This window comes from Borostomias antarcticus, assembly GCF_949987555.1.
Source record: "Borostomias antarcticus genome assembly, chromosome: 27".
NCBI classification, from domain to species: Eukaryota; Metazoa; Chordata; class Actinopteri; order Stomiiformes; family Stomiidae; genus Borostomias; species Borostomias antarcticus.
Genome location: NC_140260.1, coordinates 6,351,655 through 6,360,993, shown reverse-complemented (window position 1 = coordinate 6,360,993; position 9,339 = coordinate 6,351,655).

Genomic DNA, 9,339 nt, shown 5'->3' with positions numbered 1-9,339 from the left:
TCCAGGCATGGAAACACAGAATGTGAAAATGTGAATAAAAGCATTTCTAACACAAGAATACTTGTTCTAATGATGGGTCCTATAATGGTGCGTGCTCTTCTACATGATAGGGTCATTAATCCTCTTCCAAAACGCTCAGGACGCATGTACAGTCAGAATGTTCCTAAGACACTTCTCTCTCTCTGAGAAAAGCGTTCTCCAGGCATGGAACGACAAGTTGTGAAAAGGTGAATGAAAGCATCTCTACCACGAGAATACATGTTCTAATGAGGACTTCTATAATAGCGCGTGCTATTCTACATTGGAAAGACATACATTTTGACCAAAATACATCGGGGCGCATGTACAGTCAAAATGCTCCTAAGACACTTCTCTCTCTCTGAGAAAATTATTTTCCAGGCATGGAAACACAGAATGTGAAAATGTGAATAAAAGCATTTCTAACACAAGAATACATGTTCTAATGATGGGTCCTATAATGGTGCGTGCTCTTCTACATGATAGGGTCATTAATCCTGTTCCAAAACGCTCAGGACGCATGTACAGTCAGAATGTTCCTAAGACACTTCTCTCTCTCTGAGAAAAGCGTTCTCCAGGCATGGAACGACAAGTTGTGAAAAGGTGAATGAAAGCATCTCTACCACGAGCATACATGTTCTAATGAGGACTTCTATAATAGCGCGTGCTATTCTACATTGGAAAGACATACATTTTGACCAAAATACATCGTGGCGCATGTACAGTCAAAATGCTCCTAAGACACTTCTCTCTCTCTGAGAAAATTATTTTCCAGGCATGGAAACACAGAATGTGAAAATGTGAATAAAAGCATTTCTAACACAAGAATACATGTTCTAATGATGGGTCCTATAATGGTGCGTGCTCTTCTACATGATAGGGTCATTAATCCTGTTCCAAAACGCTCAGGACGCATGTACAGTCAGAATGTTCCTAAGACACTTCTCTCTCTCTGAGAAAAGCGTTCTCCAGGCATGGAACGACAAGTTGTGAAAAGGTGAATGAAAGCATCTCTACCACGAGAATACATGTTCTAATGAGGACTTCTATAATAGCGCGTGCTATTCTACATTGGAAAGACATACATTTTGACCAAAATACATCGGGGCGCATGTACAGTCAAAATGCTCCTAAGACACTTCTCTCTCTCTGAGAAAAGTATTTTCCAGGCATGGAAACACAGAATGTGAAAATGTGAATAAAAGCATTTCTAACACAAGAATACTTGTTCTAATGATGGGTCCTATAATGGTGCGTGCTCTTCTACATGATAGGGTCATTAATCCTGTTCCAAAACGCTCAGGACGCATGTACAGTCAGAATGTTCCTAAGACACTTCTCTCTCTCTGAGAAAAGCGTTCTCCAGGCATGGAACGACAAGTTGTGAAAAGGTGAATGAAAGCATCTCTACCACGAGAATACATGTTCTAATGAGGACTTCTATAATAGCGCGTGCTATTCTACATTGGAAAGACATACATTTTGACCAAAATACATCGGGGCGCATGTACAGTCAAAATGCTCCTAAGACACTTCTCTCTCTCTGAGAAAATTATTTTCCAGGCATGGAAACACAGAATGTGAAAATGTGAATAAAAGCATTTCTAACACAAGAATACATGTTCTAATGATGGGTCCTATAATGGTGCGTGCTCTTCTACATGATAGGGTCATTAATCCTGTTCCAAAACGCTCAGGACGCATGTACAGTCAGAATGTTCCTAAGACACTTCTCTCTCTCTGAGAAAAGCGTTCTCCAGGCATGGAACGACAAGTTGTGAAAAGGTGAATGAAAGCATCTCTACCACGAGCATACATGTTCTAATGAGGACTTCTATAATAGCGCGTGCTATTCTACATTGGAAAGACATACATTTTGACCAAAATACATCGTGGCGCATGTACAGTCAAAATGCTCCTAAGACACTTCTCTCTCTCTGAGAAAATTATTTTCCAGGCATGGAAACACAGAATGTGAAAATGTGAATAAAAGCATTTCTAACACAAGAATACATGTTCTAATGATGGGTCCTATAATGGTGCGTGCTCTTCTACATGATAGGGTCATTAATCCTGTTCCAAAACGCTCAGGACGCATGTACAGTCAGAATGTTCCTAAGACACTTCTCTCTCTCTGAGAAAAGCGTTCTCCAGGCATGGAACGACAAGTTGTGAAAAGGTGAATGAAAGCATCTCTACCACGAGAATACATGTTCTAATGAGGACTTCTATAATAGCGCGTGCTATTCTACATTGGAAAGACATACATTTTGACCAAAATACATCGGGGCGCATGTACAGTCAAAATGCTCCTAAGACACTTCTCTCTCTCTGAGAAAAGTATTTTCCAGGCATGGAAACACAGAATGTGAAAATGTGAATAAAAGCATTTCTAACACAAGAATACTTGTTCTAATGATGGGTCCTATAATGGTGCGTGCTCTTCTACATGATAGGGTCATTAATCCTGTTCCAAAACGCTCAGGACGCATGTACAGTCAGAATGTTCCTAAGACACTTCTCTCTCTCTGAGAAAAGCGTTCTCCAGGCATGGAACGACAAGTTGTGAAAAGGTGAATGAAAGCATCTCTACCACGAGAATACATGTTCTAATGAGGACTTCTATAATAGCGCGTGCTATTCTACATTGGAAAGACATACATTTTGACCAAAATACATCGGGGCGCATGTACAGTCAAAATGCTCCTAAGACACTTCTCTCTCTCTGAGAAAATTATTTTCCAGGCATGGAAACACAGAATGTGAAAATGTGAATAAAAGCATTTCTAACACAAGAATACATGTTCTAATGATGGGTCCTATAATGGTGCGTGCTCTTCTACATGATAGGGTCATTAATCCTGTTCCAAAACGCTCAGGACGCATGTACAGTCAGAATGTTCCTAAGACACTTCTCTCTCTCTGAGAAAAGCGTTCTCCAGGCATGGAACGACAAGTTGTGAAAAGGTGAATGAAAGCATCTCTACCACGAGCATACATGTTCTAATGAGGACTTCTATAATAGCGCGTGCTATTCTACATTGGAAAGACATACATTTTGACCAAAATACATCGTGGCGCATGTACAGTCAAAATGCTCCTAAGACACTTCTCTCTCTCTGAGAAAATTATTTTCCAGGCATGGAAACACAGAATGTGAAAATGTGAATAAAAGCATTTCTAACACAAGAATACATGTTCTAATGATGGGTCCTATAATGGTGCGTGCTCTTCTACATGATAGGGTCATTAATCCTGTTCCAAAACGCTCAGGACGCATGTACAGTCAGAATGTTCCTAAGACACTTCTCTCTCTCTGAGAAAAGCGTTCTCCAGGCATGGAACGACAAGTTGTGAAAAGGTGAATGAAAGCATCTCTACCACGAGAATACATGTTCTAATGAGGACTTCTATAATAGCGCGTGCTATTCTACATTGGAAAGACATACATTTTGACCAAAATACATCGGGGCGCATGTACAGTCAAAATGCTCCTAAGACACTTCTCTCTCTCTGAGAAAAGTATTTTCCAGGCATGGAAACACAGAATGTGAAAATGTGAATAAAAGCATTTCTAACACAAGAATACTTGTTCTAATGATGGGTCCTATAATGGTGCGTGCTCTTCTACATGATAGGGTCATTAATCCTGTTCCAAAACGCTCAGGACGCATGTACAGTCAGAATGTTCCTAAGACACTTCTCTCTCTCTGAGAAAAGCGTTCTCCAGGCATGGAACGACAAGTTGTGAAAAGGTGAATGAAAGCATCTCTACCACGAGAATACATGTTCTAATGAGGACTTCTATAATAGCGCGTGCTATTCTACATTGGAAAGACATACATTTTGACCAAAATACATCGGGGCGCATGTACAGTCAAAATGCTCCTAAGACACTTCTCTCTCTCTGAGAAAATTATTTTCCAGGCATGGAAACACAGAATGTGAAAATGTGAATAAAAGCATTTCTAACACAAGAATACATGTTCTAATGATGGGTCCTATAATGGTGCGTGCTCTTCTACATGATAGGGTCATTAATCCTGTTCCAAAACGCTCAGGACGCATGTACAGTCAGAATGTTCCTAAGACACTTCTCTCTCTCTGAGAAAAGCGTTCTCCAGGCATGGAACGACAAGTTGTGAAAAGGTGAATGAAAGCATCTCTACCACGAGCATACATGTTCTAATGAGGACTTCTATAATAGCGCGTGCTATTCTACATTGGAAAGACATACATTTTGACCAAAATACATCGTGGCGCATGTACAGTCAAAATGCTCCTAAGACACTTCTCTCTCTCTGAGAAAATTATTTTCCAGGCATGGAAACACAGAATGTGAAAATGTGAATAAAAGCATTTCTAACACAAGAATACATGTTCTAATGATGGGTCCTATAATGGTGCGTGCTCTTCTACATGATAGGGTCATTAATCCTGTTCCAAAACACTCAGGACGCATGTACAGTCAGAATGTTCCTAAGACACTTCTCTCTCTCTGAGAAAAGCGTTCTCCAGGCATGGAACGACAAGTTGTGAAAAGGTGAATGAAAGCATCTCTACCACGAGAATACATGTTCTAATGAGGACTTCTATAATAGCGCGTGCTATTCTACATTGGAAAGACATACATTTTGACCAAAATACATCGGGGCGCATGTACAGTCAAAATGCTCCTAAGACACTTCTCTCTCTCTGAGAAAAGTATTTTCCAGGCATGGAAACACAGAATGTGAAAATGTGAATAAAAGCATTTCTAACACAAGAATACTTGTTCTAATGATGGGTCCTATAATGGTGCGTGCTCTTCTACATGATAGGGTCATTAATCCTGTTCCAAAACGCTCAGGACGCATGTACAGTCAGAATGTTCCTAAGACACTTCTCTCTCTCTGAGAAAAGCGTTCTCCAGGCATGGAACGACAAGTTGTGAAAAGGTGAATGAAAGCATCTCTACCACGAGAATACATGTTCTAATGAGGACTTCTATAATAGCGCGTGCTATTCTACATTGGAAAGACATACATTTTGACCAAAATACATCGGGGCGCATGTACAGTCAAAATGCTCCTAAGACACTTCTCTCTCTCTGAGAAAATTATTTTCCAGGCATGGAAACACAGAATGTGAAAATGTGAATAAAAGCATTTCTAACACAAGAATACATGTTCTAATGATGGGTCCTATAATGGTGCGTGCTCTTCTACATGATAGGGTCATTAATCCTGTTCCAAAACACTCAGGACGCATGTACAGTCAGAATGTTCCTAAGACACTTCTCTCTCTCTGAGAAAAGCGTTCTCCAGGCATGGAACGACAAGTTGTGAAAAGGTGAATGAAAGCATCTCTACCACGAGAATACATGTTCTAATGAGGACTTCTATAATAGCGCGTGCTATTCTACATTGGAAAGACATACATTTTGACCAAAATACATCGGGGCGCATGTACAGTCAAAATGCTCCTAAGACACTTCTCTCTCTCTGAGAAAAGTATTTTCCAGGCATGGAAACACAGAATGTGAAAATGTGAATAAAAGCATTTCTAACACAAGAATACTTGTTCTAATGATGGGTCCTATAATGGTGCGTGCTCTTCTACATGATAGGGTCATTAATCCTGTTCCAAAACGCTCAGGACGCATGTACAGTCAGAATGTTCCTAAGACACTTCTCTCTCTCTGAGAAAAGCGTTCTCCAGGCATGGAACGACAAGTTGTGAAAAGGTGAATGAAAGCATCTCTACCACGAGAATACATGTTCTAATGAGGACTTCTATAATAGCGCGTGCTATTCTACATTGGAAAGACATACATTTTGACCAAAATACATCGGGGCGCATGTACAGTCAAAATGCTCCTAAGACACTTCTCTCTCTCTGAGAAAATTATTTTCCAGGCATGGAAACACAGAATGTGAAAATGTGAATAAAAGCATTTCTAACACAAGAATACATGTTCTAATGATGGGTCCTATAATGGTGCGTGCTCTTCTACATGATAGGGTCATTAATCCTGTTCCAAAACGCTCAGGACGCATGTACAGTCAGAATGTTCCTAAGACACTTCTCTCTCTCTGAGAAAAGCGTTCTCCAGGCATGGAACGACAAGTTGTGAAAAGGTGAATGAAAGCATCTCTACCACGAGCATACATGTTCTAATGAGGACTTCTATAATAGCGCGTGCTATTCTACATTGGAAAGACATACATTTTGACCAAAATACATCGTGGCGCATGTACAGTCAAAATGCTCCTAAGACACTTCTCTCTCTCTGAGAAAATTATTTTCCAGGCATGGAAACACAGAATGTGAAAATGTGAATAAAAGCATTTCTAACACAAGAATACTTGTTCTAATGATGGGTCCTATAATGGTGCGTGCTCTTCTACATGATAGGGTCATTAATCCTGTTCCAAAACGCTCAGGACGCATGTACAGTCAGAATGTTCCTAAGACACTTCTCTCTCTCTGAGAAAAGCGTTCTCCAGGCATGGAACGACAAGTTGTGAAAAGGTGAATGAAAGCATCTCTACCACGAGAATACATGTTCTAATGAGGACTTCTATAATAGCGCGTGCTATTCTACATTGGAAAGACATACATTTTGACCAAAATACATCGGGGCGCATGTACAGTCAAAATGCTCCTAAGACACTTCTCTCTCTCTGAGAAAAGTATTTTCCAGGCATGGAAACACAGAATGTGAAAATGTGAATAAAAGCATTTCTAACACAAGAATACTTGTTCTAATGATGGGTCCTATAATGGTGCGTGCTCTTCTACATGATAGGGTCATTAATCCTGTTCCAAAACGCTCAGGACGCATGTACAGTCAGAATGTTCCTAAGACACTTCTCTCTCTCTGAGAAAAGCGTTCTCCAGGCATGGAACGACAAGTTGTGAAAAGGTGAATGAAAGCATCTCTACCACGAGAATACATGTTCTAATGAGGACTTCTATAATAGCGCGTGCTATTCTACATTGGAAAGACATACATTTTGACCAAAATACATCGGGGCGCATGTACAGTCAAAATGCTCCTAAGACACTTCTCTCTCTCTGAGAAAAGTATTTTCCAGGCATGGAAACACAGAATGTGAAAATGTGAATAAAAGCATTTCTAACACAAGAATACTTGTTCTAATGATGGGTCCTATAATGGTGCGTGCTCTTCTACATGATAGGGTCATTAATCCTGTTCCAAAACGCTCAGGACGCATGTACAGTCAGAATGTTCCTAAGACACTTCTCTCTCTCTGAGAAAAGCGTTCTCCAGGCATGGAACGACAAGTTGTGAAAAGGTGAATGAAAGCATCTCTACCACGAGAATACATGTTCTAATGAGGACTTCTATAATAGCGCGTGCTATTCTACATTGGAAAGACATACATTTTGACCAAAATACATCGGGGCGCATGTACAGTCAAAATGCTCCTAAGACACTTCTCTCTCTCTGAGAAAAGTATTTTCCAGGCATGGAAACACAGAATGTGAAAATGTGAATAAAAGCATTTCTAACACAAGAATACATGTTCTAATGATGGGTCCTATAATGGTGCGTGCTCTTCTACATGATAGGGTCATTAATCCTGTTCCAAAACGCTCAGGACGCATGTACAGTCAGAATGTTCCTAAGACACTTCTCTCTCTCTGAGAAAAGCGTTCTCCAGGCATGGAACGACAAGTTGTGAAAAGGTGAATGAAAGCATCTCTACCACGAGAATACATGTTCTAATGAGGACTTCTATAATAGCGCGTGCTATTCTACATTGGAAAGACATACATTTTGACCAAAATACATCGGGGCGCATGTACAGTCAAAATGCTCCTAAGACACTTCTCTCTCTCTGAGAAAAGTATTTTCCAGGCATGGAAACACAGAATGTGAAAATGTGAATAAAAGCATTTCTAACACAAGAATACATGTTCTAATGATGGGTCCTATAATGGTGCGTGCTCTTCTACATGATAGGGTCATTAATCCTGTTCCAAAACGCTCAGGACGCATGTACAGTCAGAATGTTCCTAAGACACTTCTCTCTCTCTTAGAAAAGCGTTCTCCAGGCATGGAACGACAAGTTGTGAAAAGGTGAATGAAAGCATCTCTACCACGAGAATACATGTTCTAATGAGGACTTCTATAATAGCGCGTGCTATTCTACATTGGAAAGACATACATTTTGACCAAAATACATCGGGGCGCATGTACAGTCAAAATGCTCCTAAGACACTTCTCTCTCTCTGAGAAAAGTATTTTCCAGGCATGGAAACACAGAATGTGAAAATGTGAATAAAAGCATTTCTAACACAAGAATACTTGTTCTAATGATGGGTCCTATAATGGTGCGTGCTCTTCTACATGATAGGGTCATTAATCCTGTTCCAAAACGCTCAGGACGCATGTACAGTCAGAATGTTCCTAAGACACTTCTCTCTCTCTGAGAAAAGCGTTCTCCAGGCATGGAACGACAAGTTGTGAAAAGGTGAATGAAAGCATCTCTACCACGAGAATACATGTTCTAATGAGGACTTCTATAATAGCGCGTGCTATTCTACATTGGAAAGACATACATTTTGACCAAAATACATCGGGGCGCATGTACAGTCAAAATGCTCCTAAGACACTTCTCTCTCTCTGAGAAAATTATTTTCCAGGCATGGAAACACAGAATGTGAAAATGTGAATAAAAGCATTTCTAACACAAGAATACATGTTCTAATGATGGGTCCTATAATGGTGCGTGCTCTTCTACATGATAGGGTCATTAATCCTGTTCCAAAACGCTCAGGACGCATGTACAGTCAGAATGTTCCTAAGACACTTCTCTCTCTCTGAGAAAAGCGTTCTCCAGGCATGGAACGACAAGTTGTGAAAAGGTGAATGAAAGCATCTCTACCACGAGAATCCATGTTCTAATGAGGACTTCTATAATAGCGCGTGCTATTCTACATTGGAAAGACATACATTTTGACCAAAATACATCGGGGCGCATGTACAGTCAAAATGCTCCTAAGACACTTCTCTCTCTCTGAGAAAAGTATTTTCCAGGCATGGAAACACAGAATGTGAAAATGTGAATAAAAGCATTTCTAACACAAGAATACTTGTTCTAATGATGGGTCCTATAATGGTGCGTGCTCTTCTACATGATAGGGTCATTAATCCTGTTCCAAAACGCTCAGGACGCATGTACAGTCAGAATGTTCCTAAGACACTTCTCTCTCTCTGAGAAAAGCGTTCTCCAGGCATGGAACGACAAGTTGTGAAAAGGTGAATGAAAGCATCTCTACCACGAGAATACATGTTCTAATGAGGACTTC